The sequence below is a fragment of the Stomoxys calcitrans genome, chromosome 2 (genome assembly GCF_963082655.1).
Source record: "Stomoxys calcitrans chromosome 2, idStoCalc2.1, whole genome shotgun sequence".
Lineage (NCBI taxonomy): Eukaryota > Metazoa > Arthropoda > Insecta > Diptera > Muscidae > Stomoxys > Stomoxys calcitrans.
In genome coordinates, this window is record NC_081553.1 from 199,967,397 (window position 1) to 199,987,229 (window position 19,833).

The 19,833-nt window shown below is 38.8% G+C and overlaps 1 long non-coding RNA gene across 1 annotated transcript in view; it reads left to right on the forward strand.

Moving 5' to 3' along the window:
• The window catches only part of LOC106082844 (uncharacterized), a 248,409-nt gene that overhangs the window by 99,381 nt on the left and 129,195 nt on the right, over window positions 1-19,833 (forward strand). Inside the window, exon 3 of the long non-coding RNA XR_009397098.1 lies at window positions 9,162-9,523. This is a non-coding gene — a long non-coding RNA (uncharacterized LOC106082844). The remainder of the gene's footprint in view (window positions 1-9,161; window positions 9,524-19,833) is intronic.

Genomic DNA, 19,833 nt, shown 5'->3' on the forward strand with positions numbered 1-19,833 from the left:
TCGATTCCTTGAATGCGCTCCAGTTCACAACATTACGCTAACTTGGATTTCCGGATACGAAGGTACTCCGGGAAACGTGAAGGCAGACGAATACGCCTGGAGATTTCCTCCATTGGGTGTGAACCCGTCGCGGTCCTTGCATAAGTGTCACTTTAAGAACTACTGATCACAGTAGAAGAGGGGCCTAGGTAGAGGTGGTAGCGAGATGGGAATCTGTGCATGGATGTCGAACTGCCAAGAAACTATGGCCTGGCGTCGACCGGAAGAGCACGAATTAACCGTTGTACAAAATTTCACCAAAATCAGAAAATAAGTGCGCCCTATAGAGGCTCAAGAAGTCAAGATTCCAGATCTGTTTATATGGTAACTATATCAGGTTATGCACCGATTTCAACCATACTTTGCACAGTAATTGAAAGTCATAACAAAACACGTCGTTTAAATTTTAGCGAAATCGGATATGATTTGCGCCTTCTAAAGGCTTTCGAAGTCAAGACCTCAGATCGGTTTTTATGATAGCTATATGAGGTTATGCCTCGATTTCACCCGTACTTGGCACAGTTGTTGGAAATCACAACAAAACACCTCGTACAAAATATAAGCCAAATCGGGTAAAAATTGCGCCCTGTAGTGGCTCAAGAAGTCAAAATCCAAGATCGGTTTATATGGCAGCTATATCAAAACATGGACCGATGTGGTCCATTAACAGTCCCAACCGACCTACACCAATAAGAAGTATTTGCGCAAAAGCACAAATTAATTTAAGCGGCTAGCTTTACTCCTTCGAAAGTTAGCGTGCTTTCAACAGACAGACGGACGGACGGACAGACAGACGGACGGACAAACAGACGGACGGACAGGCAGACGTACGGACGGACAGACAGACGGACGAACATGGCTAGATCGACATAAAATGTTATGACGATCAAGAATATATATACTTTATGGGGTCTGAGACGAATATTTCGAGGAGTTACAAACAGAATGACGAAATTACTGTACCCCCATCCTATGATGGAGGGTATAAGAACAAGTAAACACGTGCTAATTTCGTCCGGGCCGAATCTACATGGATTCCGCTAAAAATGTATCCTTATTTACTCAGTAACTGAGGCTTCTATGTGTTTAAGAAGTAAGTCCGGGAATCGGTCTATATGGAGGCTATATCAGTTTACAGACCTATTCGCAGCATACTTGGTAAGGATATTGGAAGTCATAACGGAAGTCTGTGAGCCAATTCGGATGAAAATTGAGATTTTTAGGGGCTCGAGAGTTCAAATCCGGGGATTGGTTTATTTGGGGTCTGTATTTATTTGTAGACCGGTCCAGAGCATATACTGCACAGATGTTGAGAGTTAAACCTTAAATCCTTGGGCCAAATCCTATGAAAATAAAGGCTTCTAGGGGCTCAAGAAGTTAAAACCGGGAATCGTTTTATATGGGGACTATATCCAAATCTGAAACGTTTGTAATCGCCAGCGAACTGCATAAATAAGAAATAGCGTTCGACCGCTTTGTGATTTCGACAGACGGTGGGACGGCCGGACAAATGGACGGTCAATGCTAGATCGACCCAGAATATCGCGACGGTCAAAAAATACATATTTTATGAATACTTCTAAGGGGTAAGGATCCGAACGAGCTATGCAGAAGGGCCGAATAGGTCTTGCATATGGCATATGACTGGGCTAGACCCAGAGGTCTCAATATTAATCCAGAGAAGACTCAAATATACCTGTTCACGAGGAAAACGAAGGTGGGCCAATTTAACGCACCACGTCTCCTCAACAAGACGATTTCCATATCTGACAAGGTCAAATACTTACTCTACAGGAGCGTGATCAGACCAATACTTACTTACGCCTCAGAATTTTGGTGGACTGCTATGGAGAAAAATTGCAACATAAGGACCAAACAACAGGTTCAGAGAACATGTTGTCTTGGCATAGGCGGAGCGATGAGGACCACGCCCACTAGGGCACTGGAGACTATTCTAGATATCCGACCCATTGACATACAGATTAAAAGTGAGGCAGCCACTACGGCTATGAGACTTAAGGCGATGGGAGAATGGTTTGAGGATGGGAGAAGCTCATACCATACGGTATAATTGAGGCGACGATATGAAACCTTGAAGGAAGGGAAGAGGTTTTCGATTGGATACCTGAGATGAACCTTGAAGTCGAGTGCGAGGCATTGCTGCCAGCGGCACATTCATGGATTGACGGAACCTTAGTATTGCCATCTGGAGGATCATGTTACACGAATGGATCAAATCTAGAGGACAGAGTGGACCGGGGGGTTTACATTGAGAAACCAGGGACTGAGATCTGTTTTAGCCTGCCTGACCATAATACGGTCCTGCAGGCGGAGATCCGGGGGATCACGGAATGCGTGAAGTGGTGTGGTGCTAACGCGAGAACTTCGATTGTGAACATCTTAATTGACAGTAAAATTGCCCTAAGGTCTTTAACAACCAGGACGGTAAGGTCACATAGGTCTTGCAGTGTAAGGAGATTAACGCCTTCTCTGAGGATGGGAAAATCCGCATCGTTTGGGTGCCGGGCCATAACGGAGTAAGGGGAAATGAAAGGGCAGACGATTTGGCGGTGAAGGTCAGAGGATTGCCGTCAATAAACTTGGTTAACCCAAAGCCTTTCGGCTCGACGCAGCCCGAGTTAAGGAAGTGGACGACGAATGCGCGTGCAACATTGTGGAACAGCGAAACGATCGGTAGGACGGCGAAAATCCTATGGGGTGATCCAGATCGTGAGAAGACGAAGCTATTACTGAAAGGAAGCAAGAAAGAGGTCAGTATAGCTATTGGTATCATAACGGGACACATAGGACTACGAGCTCACTTATGTAAAATCGGTGCGGGAAGTGAAAGCATGTGTAGGGCATGCAGGGAAGATGATGATACATTAAGCATTGCCCTGCTTTCGCGACTAACAGATACCGGCACTTAGGTGGAGACACTATACCAGACATGAACCAACTTAGGGAAGTGGTATTGAAAATAATTAAGGATTTTGTAAGTACCATGGAATTCCTAACTTGAAATTTTCTTTTTCGAGGTTACTTTATAGAGTTTAGAGCGCACAACAAGCCGATTACTGGCTTAGGTGTATGTCCATAGTGGCATGGGGCGGATCAACCTAACCTTAACTAACCTGTGGATTCGCAGATCATCATTTCGATGTGTTACAAACTGGATCCTATTGTGGTGCTGCTGTATTAGCTGTTGTTTTCTGAATTTTTCCTTAGATTTGCTTTAAACCACAAAAGTTTAATAGTAGCAAAGCTTTTCATTTTATGCATTCTTATTTTCCCAACAATTTTTTTAAAAATTCCTTTAGTTGTTGGTAACTTTGATATGCTCATAAATGTTATCATTCGTGTATTTTGTTAACAAATTATTTTCACACAATTAATCAAAACGGCCAGGAGTCTCATTTTCGGTGGGCTTAAACAAAGCCATAAATATCATTTTACTTTCAAACTCAGATGGTCTGTGTGGCCAGAAAACCTGCGGGGAAAATAAATTCGAATAATTTCAATATCAAAACTCATGTGGTTATCATGGGATGAAATTGAAAAAAGGAGAAACAAATCAAATAAAGCCGCTACACCCGTATATTTTTTTTTGTTTTGTTATGGGATCAACTACCAAATCTTGCATACGATCTTCATCATGGCTTCCCTAATAAGCGAGTATGATCAGAGGCTAAACCTAATTGAGTGGTCAGTGATAATCATGGAGAAAAAAAAAAGTTCGAAATATTTCTTCTACAGCTTCTTCAATAGGTTTTTTGAGCTGTTGTTACATCCTCTGTGGGTATTTTTAAAACTCTTTAATTTCTTTTGCATGGGTTTTTGCCCCCTTTTTTCCTTTATGCCTAGTTGGGATACCATATTTCCCCCCATTCTCTTTGTAATGAAAATGATAAAACGATCATAAAACATTTTGCTCTTACAATGGCAACTCATTTAGAGAGATTCTCCTCGTATCGTTTATGATAAATGATCTCATCACGAGGTGTCAGTTGCCCTGCTCATCATCAGTTAAAGAGGTTGTCTGCCTGACTGGAATTGACTGGGTTCCTTAAAAATGGTTCTCATTGCTAAGCAATAGCCCAAAGAAGTTGCCCCCGCATCACTGGCTTTTGAATGACTTTTGTGGTTGTTGTTGTTGTTCCAGCACCTTCCGATTTTAGGTTTTCTGGCTAAATAAATGATATTTTTAATGAAGTTGTTTAGCAGCCGCACTAGCTGAGTAGCTATATTGGCCAACATGAGGTTGAAACAAAGTGCAAAAATAATAAACTATTTCTGATTATTATTTCATTTGGAGTTCCTTTTTCTTTTTTGCTGTAATACTTTTTAAATAAATACATTATGTTTTGTTTTGGTTGAAGCTATTCGATTATTTTTCATAATATTTTTAAACATTTTAGTGGGCTTTGTCTTTGTCCATTCAGCCAATCAGCTAGCCATGGTATACACAGAGTTGCCAGGGATTTTTACTACACAAAATGGACAGTTAAAAACTTTAAATTCAATTGAATTTCCTGAAAAAATTTAGTATTATTATAATTTTTTTTTTCATTGAGCTCTTCTCGAAAGAGAAAAAAACAGAAATTGTAAAATTGAATGATCTTCGCCCTAACAAAAAACTTGAAAAAATCGGCAGAGCCCGGCTAGGATTCGAACCTGGGCACAGCGGGAGCCATTGCCGTTGTATTAGCGTTCGAAGCCATCAATACAACTTCCAACAGATGCACAAAATCATGTGTAGTACGGAAGAAGCCTAATTTGTCACATATAGAATGTCTGTCATTACACAAAAATACATGCATTGGGAAAAGTACAGCTAATAGACAGGGTTGTTGAGCGTGGTTAATGTGGTAATTGTATCATAGATGCGTTTTCGCTATTAATACGATTCAAATACAACATACCAACGGACGGCCCTTGAAGCCATCACACCTAATATGGTTGAATATTCTTCTAACCAAAGACTGAACGTGTCCCATAGTGGTTGATGTGTGTTGCAATCTTTGGCTTTCATTTTTCATTTGCATCTCCGATCATTAGGCTCATCTTGAAAGAGAAACAAACAGAAAATCGTTCAATGAAACAAATGAAATTCTTTACTTCTGTGAAAGTATGTTCGATGCCATTATGTATAGAACTCGATTTATTGTGCACGGCCTCCACGGGCTTGTTTGTTGAAGTCCAGACGCTGAACCCAATTTTAGTCGGTTTTCAACCATAAATCGGCCGATACTGCTGCAATTTTATATTCGATATTTGTACGAAATTCATCAATCCTCGCTGACTTGTTGGCATAGACCATAGACTTAACGTAGACTAGAAATAGTCTAACGGTGTCAAATCACACGACCGAGGCTGCCAATTAATTGGACCATTTCGTGAGATAACACGTTCTGCAAACTTGATTTTCAATAAATTGATTGTAACATTCACTGTGCGGCTTGTGGCGCCATCCTGTTGAAACCATATGTCCTCCAAGTCCATATCATCCAATTAGGGACACAAATATTCTGTTATGATTGTACGGTAGCGATTCCCATTCACAGTAACGTGCCGGTCTTGTTCATCACGGAAGAGGTACGGCCCAATGATGCCGCCGGCCTATAAACCGCAACAAACCGTAATTTTTTCGTGAGTGCGTGTGGACTGCTGTCTGAGAAGTAACGCATATTTTGTTACTTCTCATACAGCCAGAAATGAGTCTTATCGCTTGGACGTATATCATTCCATCATGAAATGGCACACTGTTGTACTCTACTTCAAAATACCTTTCATTTGAGCCCCATATTGCCATGGCTCGTAAATATGTCCATTTTGGAGGGTATCGAGGGGTGCCCCCTCCCCCCACTCCCAAAACACTTGGCGCCAAAAGTTATAAAGTGATACCTTTCCTTCTCTCATATACCTTTCATTTGAGTTTAATGTTGTGCTGTTCGGTTTATAAATTGGTTTAGGTCGGGTTTTAGGGTGGGGAGGTCCCCCTAGATGCCCTAGGCAAGATTGGGATACCAAAGTTTTGTTTTTATGTTATTATGGAAATTTCGCTTTAATCACCCCACCCATATCTGAGATCTGGCGTTTTTCAAAATTAGGTTAAGGGGGAGTGTTCGCCTCCGCCCCCTATGACATTAAAAAGTGGAGTACCTCATTTTCACCCATCACGGAATAACTATGAGCACCACACAGGCTGGACTCCGAGCTCCTATTTGTGTGATGTTCAACGTTATCATGAAAAGCTAGGCTCAGGGTTACCGGGCGCCTACACAGGTTTCGGAAAGCAAAATGCTCCATGTGCAAGAGCTGCAACTGCAGTTGCGGACAATCAAACGGCTAAACACGTGGCCCCAAAATTTATTATTTGATTCGGTTTCTACTCTCATATACCTTTCATTTGAGTCTAATATTCTGCTGTTCAGTGTATAAATTGATTTAGGTCAGGTTTTGGGGTGGGGAGGTCCCCCTAGGTACCCCAGGCAAAATTGGGATGACAAGGTTTTGTTTTTAGGTTACTATTAGGTTGCGATGGAAATTTCGCTTTAATCACCCTACCCATTTCAGAGATCTGGTGTTTTTCTAAATTAGGTTAAAGGGGGAGGGCCCGCCCTTTCAGATATTAAAAAATGGAGTACCCTATTTTCACCCGTCACGAGATAACTATGAGCACCACATAGGCTGGAACTCTAAACTCCGATTTGTGTGATGTCTACCATGAGAACCTCGGTTCGGAGTTATCGGGCGCGTCCACAGGTTACAGATAGCGGAATGCAACGTATACAAGAGCTGCAATTGCAGTCGCGGACAATCAAGAGGCCAAATACTTGGCCCCAAATCTTATTATATAATATTATTATATGATATATTATATTATTGTGTGATTCATTTCCTACTCTCAAATACCTTTCATTTATGTCTAATATTTTGCTGTTCGGTGTAAAATTCGCTTAGGTGGGTTTTGGGGAGGAGTCGTCCCCCTAGGTATTCCACCAAAAATTGGGCTACCAAAGTTACCAAAAGATTACGATGGAAACTTCGCTTTAATCGTCCCACCCTTTCCGAGATCTGGGGTTTTCAGATATTAAAAATCTGAAGTACCCTATTTTCATCCTGCATCCAGCTCATAGTTTTGAGTACTATACAGGCTAGAGGTTTGAGCTTCGATTTGTTTGGTGTTCCTTGTTATTAAGAGATGCTCAGATCGGAGCTTCCTGGCGCGTCCACAGGTTGCAGATAGTGTTATGCTCCATATAGAGGTGCTGTGACTGCACTCGAGGACAATTTTTTGATATAGTTGTCATATAAACCGATCTGGGGTCTTGACTTCTTGAGCCTCTAGAGGGCGCAATTCTTATCCGATTGGACTGAAATTCAGCATGATGTGTTTTGTTTTGATTTCCAACCACTGTTTTAATCATAGTTAAAATCGGTCCATAACTTGATATAGCTGTCATATAAACCGATGTGGGGTCATGACTTCTTAAGCCTCTAGAGGGCGCAATTCGTAACCGATTTAGCTGAACTTTTGCATAGCATGTTTCGTTATGATTTCTAACAACTGTGCTAAGTACTGTTTAAATTGGCCCATAACTTGATATAGCTGCTGTTAAGCCGATTTGGGATCTTGAATTCTTGAGCCTCTAGTGGGCGCAATTAATATCCGATTTGGTTGGATGTTTGTGCAACGGCTTCTCTAATGACCGTGTCCAATATGATCTGAATCGGTCTATAGCCTGATATAGCTCCCCTATAAACCGATCCCCCTATTTTACTTCTTGAGCCCTTAAAGGGCGCAATTCTTATTTGAATTGGCTGATATTTTACACATGTAATCTACTATGCTCTCCAACATTTCGGCCCGGCCTTAACTTTCCTACTTGTTGTCGTTAATAACAAAACACAAAGTTAAGGAGCTATTGAAATACTATTTAAAATAAAAATATACTTAATATCAAGAAAAATATCTTTCAGCAAAACTAATGTTTCCATAAAAAATTGAAAAATTTATCATTTTTAAATAAAGTTAGCTTAACTTTGGTTCGAATCTTTAAACTTAGGTCAAACTTTTTTTGTGTCCATTAAATATAGTCACGCCAATTCCCAAACAGATACCTTCATAGATATATGTGTCCTCCAATACTCACAACGAATTCTACCCCGAAAAGTTCATAAATGAATGTAGACCCTTAAAAACCGAGAGCCTGATATGGCTTCTTAAGACCACAGAAGCCGATTTGATTGTTTCAAAATAATTCAAATACAATCTAAGTTAACAAGAATCAATTTTTAGTAGATGCTGTTGAGTAAGAGAGACCCAAAATTTGGCACTCAATAGTCACTTTGGCCAAAGCAATTGTCTGTATCGCATGCCACATAAAAACAAAATTAGCTAGAAACACACGCACAAATACAATGGAGTGAGAAATGCGTTTTAATATTTGTTCAGTTGATTTGATTTTCAATTTGGTCAACGGACATTGTGTATTGTTTGCAATTGAAGACCACTTATATGAGTACCATATGAAGCCAAAGCAAACAGCGGAATGAGACATCCAATTTTGTTGAGTGGCATAGATACACCCCAAACTTTTTTGCACTTGCTTTTTTATATTTGGATCAGAATTTCTTTTATCGGTGACGTACGTTACTGAGAGACTTACCTCCACATTTTCCTCTACCCAAGGCATTACATAGCACGCAAAAGAATTTCAGCTCTCATAACTTTTAACGGTGCTGTATGTGTGTGTCTTCTATTCAATTTCGGTCAATGCGAGCCCTCGTGAGTATTGCTCAAAATGTGAAATACGGCCAGCTATCATTTTGCGCTCATCAGCAAAAACACTTACAATAGCTCAACGAATTTAAAGGAGTATTTTATGTTTTGGTTGTTGATTAATTCGTTTTTTAATTTTCATGGAAATGTAGGAAAATTTATTTATTATTAAAATTTTGTTGTTCGAAAATGAGCAGATGACAATTAGTTCGTAAATTTTTTTATATATGAAATTTTCCTCCAAAAATTTACAAAAAAATTCCTTTAACTATTAAGTTCACAAAAAATTTGGTCAATTTTTTTTTATCCATTTTTTGTTATTTTACTTTAATTTCAGCATCAAAACTATTAAAATAACTTAAAGTCATCCCATCTGGCAACTCTTTCAATGTGCATGTATGATTTTCATTCGTCTCTTGGACTTTGGTTTGGCCCATTGATTAATGATGTGAAATTTTTAACCTTCATTGTTTTGTAAATGACCTGCCAGTCAATCATGTTGCGTCGTTTTGTCTTGAAACACCAATGGAGGGAGCCCCCATGAAAAAGGAAGAATGAAAATGTTAACACAACGTCGTCTGCACAGAGGTCTAAGAAATTAAAACGGCTCAAGAATCCATCCATCCATCCACACAGCCATCCATCGACCATTGGACCAATGTTGGGAGTGAAGTGCTGCTTGTTGGCGTTGTTAATAAGGTAAGAAAAATGACTTTATTAAAATCATTAGCGCCCATGTGTGAAATCCGTTCGATTGTTTTTTAATTGTCCCAGCACAATAGGAGTTAAATTTGATTTTTAGTGATCAAGAAGTTATTATTCTCTCAAACTACAAAGGCTATTCAATTTTTCTGTTAATTAAATGCCCTTAGGCTGGGTATCTCTTCTTATATTTTTTTTTTCAATAAATGATACAGATATGTAAACAAGGTGTTAGATAGGATTAGAAGGTTAAGTATGGGAATAGTAATGATTTTTTTTTTTCAATTTTCTATGAACAAAATATATTCCATAAAAAAAACTCTGTGGCAAAGATCCTTTGTGTGTATGAAAACAAAACCCACATCGGAATTTCCATTTTAATCGGGTTAGCTATATCCAAAAGTGGTGCCATTTTGATCGTGATATCGAGGGGTCTCATACATCTCACGATTATATTATATACCTCTCGTTATATCTTTGCCACTCCAACACTTTTTCCCAAATGGGTCATATCGGTTCAGATTTGGATTAAGCGCCCATAAATGTTGTGCTTTGATTTGACTTTTGAAGCCGCAATTCAAATATTTCACAATTCAAATATTGGCTACTCTGACCCATTGTGATACGCCGATAAAATAAAAAAAAGTTCGAATTATGAGAAAAATAAGAAAAAAAAAATATAAAAAGAGAGAAGAGTACATTGCCGGAGCATCGGTCAACACTCTCCTGCATGTCTACTCTGCGAGAGCCCACCAAAGGTCTTGCTCGTCTACACATACCTGATCGCGTGGGTAAGATTTCATCGCATCCTCCATCTCGCTCGCTAAGATGGTGCCCCTGTAGACCCAGACATGTGCAGAGCAAGTGCTTAATGTTCTCCTCCTCTTGAGACAGTGAGTTGTGTTTGGCCACTCGACGTCCTCCTTCAATTTGGCCCAGATCGGTCCAGATTTCGATATAGTTGCCATATAGACCGATCTCTCGATTTAAGGTCCGCATTTATTGTCCGATTTCGCTGAAATTTATGACAGTGAGTTGTGTTAGGCCCTTCGACAGCCTTGTGCAATTTGGCCCAGATCGGTCCAGATTTCGATATAGCTACCACATAGTCCGATATCTCCATTTAAGATCTTGGGCCCATAAAAGGTGCATTTTTTGTCCGATCTCGAAGAAATTTGGGACAGAGAGTTGTGTAAGGCCCCTTCGATATTCTTCTTGAAGATAGCCCACATTGGTTCCGATTAGGGTATAGCTGCCATATAGACCTATCTCCCGATTTAAGGTCTTGGGCCATAAAAGGCGCATTTATTGTCCGAATTCGCTGAAATTTATGACAGTGAGTTGAGTAAGGCCCCACAATAGCCTTCTTGAAGACACGGCCCAGATTGGCCATGGTTAAGATATAGCTGCCATATAGACCTATCTCACGATTTAAAGTCTTGGGCCCATAAAAAGGTGCATTTATTGTCCGATTTTGCTGAAATTTATAACAGTGAGTTGAGAAAGGCCCCACAATATCCTTCTTGAAGACATGGCCCAGATTGGTCCTGATTAGGATATAGCTCCCATATAGACCTATCTCACGATTTAATTTCGATGAAATCTAGGACAGTTAGTTGTGTTAGGACCTTCGACATATTTTTCTCAATTAGGGCCAGGCCAGTCCAGATCTGGATATAGCCTCCATATAGACCGATCTCTCGATTTAAGATCTTGACCCCAAAAGAGTCGTTTTTATTATTCTATTTTGCTGAAATTTGACACACTGAACCAGCGTGTCCTAGGCGGTTTAGATCGGTCTATATGTGGATATAGCTGCCAAAAAGGCCAATATTGAACCAAAATTGACTAGAGACTTGTATTTATTAGACCACTCAATGTCTGTGGCGAATTTGGTTCAAATCGGACCATATTTCGATATAGCTGCTATGGGTGACTAAATAATACATTTTTCGCCCGATTATGGCGAAAGTTGAATTACATATATACCCGTGAAGGTAGGTATCCAAAGATCGGTCTGGCCGAACTTAAAGCATTTTTGCTTCTTAATTGAAACCTTATTTTGAATTATAAAAATATACTACCAAAGAAATGTTCTTATTTCTATGCACATTTTCACATGGAACTAACACAAATCGTTAATCGCCTTTCAACCAGTTCCACCCCTAAATTTTGAAATCTTAACACAACAACAAACAAACTGCAGTCCATTGTCCATAATTTGAAACCCTCTTGGATAAGCGCCTTGCCCCATACCTTTTGTTTTGAGTTCAGGGAGTGGACTCTTTCTTAAGATTGCCATTGTGTATCCTTCTTATCGTACTGTGTCCTTTTAGAATGCATTCACCAATGTTGCATTATTTTGCATATGAATTCGTTTGCATTGCATTGCGTTAATCGCTTTCGTTTTCTGTTTTTGCATATTGTACGCATTCAAGCGTAAAGGTCAAAAGATCATTGTTTACACCATTGTAAACAATTGCAGTTGTGCTATGTTCGTTGCATTGTGTAGGCCTTTAGGAAATGTCGCAAAATTTCTGATAGGCCTTGTCTCTGTTCTGCTCTGATTTTGAAATTTATGGCTTTTTTGGGTTGTAAAATCCAAAAAAAAAAATTCACTTATAATTAAAATGAAAATTATTTTACTTGTAGTTCTGGACTATTGCAGGAATTTTCTTTTCACCTTAATTAGGCGTGAAGTGGTTGTTTTGCTTAAGCAAGGGTAGAAAATTTTGAAAATAACGTATTTTTCACAAGAAATTGAATTTTGAATATAAAACGGAAGTTTAATTATATTTAAGGCTTGTATGCAAAAGTAAGTTTTGATGCTAAAACTCGTCCAAGTTTTGTGAAAATCATTTAACAAATTACTTAATTGTTGAGTAATATTCAAAATCGGACGAAAATATATATGGGAACTATATCTTAATATGAACCGATTTCTATTAATTTCAATAGCAATACCAGGGAGTCATAGGGAATCCTTTGTGCCAATTTTCGTGAGAATCGGTTAACAAATGACCAAATTATTGCAACACTGGTCCAAATCGGACGAACATATACGTGGGAGCTATATTTAAATCTGAACCGATTTCTATGAAATTCGCCAATAATGTCGAAAAAAGAACTTCTAGTGCAAAATTTCACGAGAATCGGTTTATAAATGACGATATAATTGCAGTTTTCGTCCAAATCGGACGAACATATATATGGGGGCTATATCTAATTCTGAACCGATTTCTATGAAATTCGCCAATTATGTTAACCCCATGTTCAAAATTTCGTGAGAATCGGTTTACAAATGACGATAAAATTTTAATTTTAGTCTAAGTCGGACGAACATATATATGGGAGCTATATCTAAATCTGAACCGATTTCTATGAAATTCGCCAATAATCTTGAGACTTACAAGATAACACCACCAAATTGCAATTTTAGTCCAAATCGGACAAACATATATATGGGAGCTGTATCTAAATCTGATCCGATTTCTATGAAATTCGCCAATAATGTTGAGACTTACAAGATAACCCCATGTGCAAAATTTCGCGATAATCGGTTTACAAATGACGATATAATTGCAGTTTTCGTCCAAATCGGACAAACATATATATGGGAGCTATATCTAAATCTGAACCGATTTCTATGAAATTCGCCAATAATCTTGAGACTTACAAGATAACACCTCGTGCAAAATTTCGGGAGAATCGACTTACAAATGACGGTAAAATTGCAATTTTAGTCCAAATCGGACAAACATATATATGGGAGCTGTATCTAAATCTGATCCGATTTCTATGAAATTCGCCAATAATGTTGAGACTTATAAGATAACCCCATGTGCAAAATTTCGTGAGAATCGGTTTACAAATGATGATATAATTGCAGTTTCCGTCCAAATCGGACGAACATATATATGGGAACTATATCTAAATCTGAACCGATTTCTATGAAATTCGCCAATAATCTTGAGACTTAAAAGATAACACCTCGTGCAAAATTTCGAGAGAATCGGTTTACAAATGACGATATAATTGCAGTTTCCGTCCAAATCGGACGAACATATATATGGGAACTATATCTAAATCTGAACCGATTTCTATGCAATTCGCCAAAAGTCTTGAGACTAATAAGGTAACCCCTTTTGCAAATTTTCGTGAGAATCGGTTTACAAATGATGATATAATTGCAGTTTTCGTCCAAATCGGACGAGCGTATATATGGAAACTATATCTAAAACTGAACCGATTTCTTCGCCAATAATATTGAGTCTTACAAGATAACACCTCATGCTAAATTTCGGGAGAATCGGTTTACAAATGACGATAAAATTGCAATTTTCATCCAAATCGGACGAACGTATATGTGGGAGCTATATACAAATCTGAACCGATTTTTTTTAATTTCAATAGGCTCCGTCTCTAGACCCAAGAAAATGCTTGTGCCAAATTTGAAAATGATGGGATGAAAATTGCGACCTGTACTTTGAACACAAACAAACATAGACAGACGGACAGACAGACAAACGGACATAGCTAAATCAAATCATAAAGTGATTTTGAGTTAATCGGTATACTTATCTATAGGTCTATCTCTCTTCCTTCTGGCCGCTACAAACAAATGCATTAGGTTATAATACCCTGTACCACAGTGAGGTGTAGGGTATAAAAATCTAAAACCTCCAAATTAGTTGCATCTTTTTATACCTACCACCATAGGATGGGGGTGTACCAATCTAGTCACTCCGTTTGTAACACCTCGTAATATTGATCTAGGACCCCATAAAGTCTATATATTCTTGATCGTTTCCACGTTCTGAGTCGATCTAGTCAAGTCCGTCCGTCCGTCCATCCGTCGAAATCACGTTAGAGTTCGAACGCGTAAAGCTAGCCGCTTGAAATTTTGCACAGATACCTCATATTGATATAGGTCGTTGGGGATTGCAAACGGGCCACATCGGTTCGGATTTAGATGTAGCTCCCTTATAAACCTATCTCCTGATTTGACTTCTTGAGCTCCTGGAAGCCGTAATTACACCCACCACCGATGGATGGGGGTGTATTAATTTTGTCATTCCGTTTGCAACACATCGAAATATCCATTTCTTGATCTGCGTAAAAATTTAAGAAGACCTTGCCATGTGCGTCCGTCTGTCTGTTGAAATCACGCAGATTCTTTATTTGTCCAGATTCTTTGTCTTTGCACAGATTCTTTTTTGTCCATAAGCAGGTTAAGTTCAAAGATGGGCTGTATAGGACTATATCTTCATACAGCCCCCATATAGACCAATCCGCCGATATGGGGTCTTAGGCCCATAAACGCCACATTTATTATACGATTTTGCTGAAATTTGGGAAAGTGAGTTGTGTAAGGCCCTTCGAAATCTTCTTCAATTTGGCCCAGATCGATCCAAATTTGGATATAGCTGCCATATGGACCGATCTCTCGATTTAAGGTCTTGCGCCCATAAAAGGCGCATTTATTGTTAGATTTTGCCAAAATTTTGGACAGTGGGTTGTGTTGGGCCCTACGACATCCCTTTTCAGGTTTTGGACCCATAAAAGACGCATTTATTATCCGATTTCGCCGAAATTTGGGACAATGAGTTGTGTTAGGCCCTTCGACTTTCTTCTTGAATTTGGCTCATATCGTTTCAGATTTGGATATAGCTACCATATAGACCGATCTCTTGAATTAAGGTTTTGGGCCCATAAAAGACGCATTTATTGTCCGATTTCGCCGAAATTTGGGACAGTGAGTTATGTTAGGCCGTTCGACATTCTTCTGGAGTTTGGCTCATATCGGTCCAGATTTGGATATAGCTGCCATATAAACCGATCTCTCGATTTAGGGTTTTGGGGTCATGAAAGCCGCATTTATTGTCCGATGTCGCTGAGCTTAAGACCCTCAACATTTGGCCCATATTGGTCCAGATTTGGATATAGCTGCGATATAGACCGATTTCTCGATTTAAGGTTTTGGGGCCATAAAAGGCGCATTTATAATCCGCTTTCACGGAAATTTGACACAGTGACTTATGTTATTCTTTTCGAACTCCTGGAAAAAAAATCGGTTTGGATATAGCTCCCATATATATGTTATATGTTCGTCCGATTTGCAGTAATACTGCAATAAACTGGTCATTTATTAACCGATTTTCTCGAAATTGTCTGGAAGGATTTCTTTATGACTCCCGACATCACGAATGAATTTGATCGAAATCGGCTCAGATTTGCATATAGCTCCCATATATATGTTTGTCCGATTTGCAGTAATAATGAAATTAAATGGTAATTTGTTAACCGATTCTCTTGAAATTTGGCACGAAGGATTTTCTCTTGACTCTCGACATTAATGGTGAATTTTATGAAAATCGGTTCATATTTAGATATAGCTCTCATTTATATATATCGCCCGATTTTAACTTTTAGACTCACAGCAAGCGCATTTATTGACCAATCTTGCCAAAAATTTCGCACGGCCAATTGTTTGTGATACGCAATTGAAGAATGACTAGTACAAGTCATATTACTATTTGGTCCAAATCGGAACATATTTCGATATAGCTGCAATGGGGCATTAGGTATGTATTTTTTACCGGATTTTGGCGAAAGGTGGTTTACATATATACCCGGTATCCGAAGTTCGGCCCGGCCGAACTTAACGCCTTTTTACTTGTTTTTGTCCGATTTGGTTGAATTTTTGCATGTGATGTTCTATTATGACTTCCAACAACTTTTGCAAGTATGGTTCAAATCGGTCTATAACCTGATATAGCTCCCATATAAACCGATCTCCCTATTTGACTTCTTAATCCCCTGGAGACCGCAATTTTTTTCCGATTTGGTTGAAACTTTGCATGTAGTCTTTTTTTATGACTTTCAACAACTTTTGCAAGTACGGTTTATATCGGTCAATAACCTGATATAGCTCCCATATAAACCGATTTCCTGATTTGACTTCTTGACCCTTTGGAAGCCGCAATTTTAGTCCGATTTGGATGAAATTTCGCATATGATGTTCTGTTATAACTTCCAACAACTGTGCCAATTAAGGTTCAAATCGGTCTATAACCTGATATAGCTTCCATATAAACCGATCTCCCGATTTGACTTCTTGAGTCCTTACAAACCGCAATTTTTGTCCAATTTGGTTGAGATTTTGCATGTGAAGCTTCGTTTGAACAACTGTGCAAAATACGTCCAAAATCCGTTTATAACTGGATATAGCACCCATGTTAACCGGTCTCCGAATCATCCTTGTTTGGTTCCTAGAAGCTTTAATTTTTGCTGGTCTGACAGAAGTTTGGTATGTTGAATAAAATTATGCCCTTCACCTAAATTTTGTATAAATTTTTAGCAGAATCCATGGTGGTGGGATCCCAAGACTCGGCCCAGGCGAACTTAGCACGCTTTTACTTATTTAGCTTCTCTTCAACTGAGAAAATCTTTACATCACAAAATTCCGTTTTGCCATTGAAAGACAATTTTCCAAACTTTGGTGTCAATTCAATTACCCTACCACCCAAACCATTTGAAGCCTTTCAAATTTTATTACTTCAATAATTTTCAAAATGTTAATTTTTTTTATTGCCTCTCAATCAGGTAGAGCAGTGGAATAACAACAGAATCCACTTTGGATATATTAATTATAAATAAAACAATTAAATGAATTTTTATTGTCGAAAAACTCAACAAATCTATAGATGAAGGCCATAAAAATTGAAAACGCTGTGGGCAGGCACAGAAGCAAAAGGGGTTCTTGTATATCCATACATCTCCCCTTGCACTCAGAAGGCAGTCACCACCCAAAGGTGGTGGCGTAAAATTAAAACAAACATTCGAATTATGGTTATTAATAAAAATTCAAATTCATATATAATACAACGAATGGTTATAAATTCACAAAAAGGAAAATTATTATGGCCCAACACTCAAGTGGATGGATGGATGGATGGATAGATGGTGGGTTAGTCGACTTGGCATGGGATAAATGAATGTGAATGGCTTGTGCCTGCCAACGAGTTGAAGGTTGCTGTGAACAACCCCTTCATGTCTGCCTTGGTCTTTGTTATGCCCCTTCGTCTGCTGTTTTGGCATTCATTGCATTCTATGGATTGTGCGTTTGCTCTCAATAGTTGACAATAAATTTTATATTTTATCAATATTTTGAGTGTATGATTTAAGCACTTTCCACATAAAAGTGTTGACATTGTATTTAGCACACTCTGGCATTCAGCTCTGTTACCCAAAAGCAGGCAAAGAGGGAGCACGAGTCAATTATATCCGCTAAAGGGGTAGACAGTTGCATGTGTCAGCAGCTTGTGCTTGATTTGAGCCAAAGGCGTCGGTTGTATAGGGTTGCAGGGGAATGTTTAGACTTCCTTGAAAATAAACAATTAAAAATGAGTCAAGTTCGGCCGGGTCGATTCATGGGAACCCAACAACATAGTTGAAGATATTGGGTTGCCCAAAAAGTAATTGCGGATTTTTCATATAGTCGGCGTTGACAAATTTTTTCACAGCTTGTGACTCTGTAATTGCATTCTTTCTTCTGTCAGTTATCAGCTGTTACTTTTAGCTTGCTTTAGAAAAAAAGTGTAAAAAAGTATATTTGATTAAAGTTCATTCTAAGTTTTATTAAAAATGCATTTACTTTCTTTTAAAAAATCCGCAATTACTTTTTGGGCAACCCAATATATGCGAATTTTACGTACCAAATTTCTTGCAAATCAGGTAGAAATTGAAGCTTCTAGGGGTCGTAGAAGACCAATCCGATGATCGGTAATGACAGCTGTATCAGGTTATAGAACGACATAGACTACTCTTTCATGGTTGTTGAAAATCATAACAAAACGCTCCATGCTAAATTTCAGCCAAATCGGATAACACTGGCGGCTTCCAGTGTTCAAGATATCACATAGGGAGATCGGTTTATGTGGGAGCTATATCAGGTTATTGAACGGTTTGCACCGTATTTGGCACAGTCATTAACCGATTTGGATCGTGCTTGTAGCACAGTTGTTGAAAGTTATAACGAAAGACTCCGTGTGAAATTTGAGTCAAATCGAATAACAATTGCGGCTTCAATTTGCAATCCCCAATGACATACATCAATAAGAAGTGTATGTGCAAAGTTTCAAGCGGGTATCTTAATTCGTTCGATCGCAATCATGTCGTCCGTCGACAGACGGACAAACGGGCGGAAATGGACAGATCGACTCAGAATTTTGAGGCAATCAAGAATAAATGTACTTTAGGGGGTCCCAGATCTATTGAGTTGCCCAAAAAGTAATTGCGGATTTTTTAAAAGAAAGTAAATGCATTAACACTTTTTTTCTAAAGCAAGCTAAAAGTGACAGCTGATAACTGACAGAAGAAAGAATGCAATTACAGAGTCACAAGCTGTGAAAAAATTTGTCAACGCCGACTATATGAAAAATTCGCAATTACTTTTTGGGCAACCCAATATATTTCGAGGTATTACAAACGGAATGACTAGATTAGAACTCCCCCATCCTATAGCAGGGGGTATAAAAATGAATTTTTGGAAGTTTTAAAACCTCCACCATAGGATTGGGGTATACTAACATAGCCATTCCGTTTGTAACACATCCAAATATTGGTCTAAGACCTTATAAAGTATATATTCCAGATCGCCATGACCTTTTAAGTCGATCTAGCCATGTCGGTCCGTCCGTCTGTCTGTGGAAATCACTCTAACTTTCTAAGGAGTAACGCTAGGTGTTTGAAATTTTGCACACATACTTCCTATCAGTGTAAGTCGGTTGGAATTGTAAGTGGGCCATATTGGCCCCTGCATTGATATTGCTGCTATATTTTTGGATCTTGACTTCTTCAGACGTCGCAATTCTTATCCGTTTTGGCTGCGATTTTGCAAGAAGTCTTTCGTTTTGTCTTTCAATAACTATGTCAAATCGTTTCATAAACAGATATAGCTCCTATATGAAATGAGCTCCCGATTATACTTCTTGAGCCAATAAAGAGCGCAATTCTTCTCCGATTTGTCTGAAATTTTGTACAACCTGTTTACCTATGACCTTCAACAAGCGTGCCACCGATTCAGACCATATTCTGAATCGGTGTATAATCTGATATAGCTCCCACATAAACCGAAAGCTTTAATTTTTGCTGGTTTGACAAAAGATTGGTATGTAGCATAAAATTATGCCCTTCGCCTAAAATTATTTTGTATAAATTTTTAGCAGAATCCATGGTGGTGAGTTCCCATGATTCGGCCCAGTCGAACTTTACTTGTTTAGCTTCTCTTCAAATGAGATTTGGAT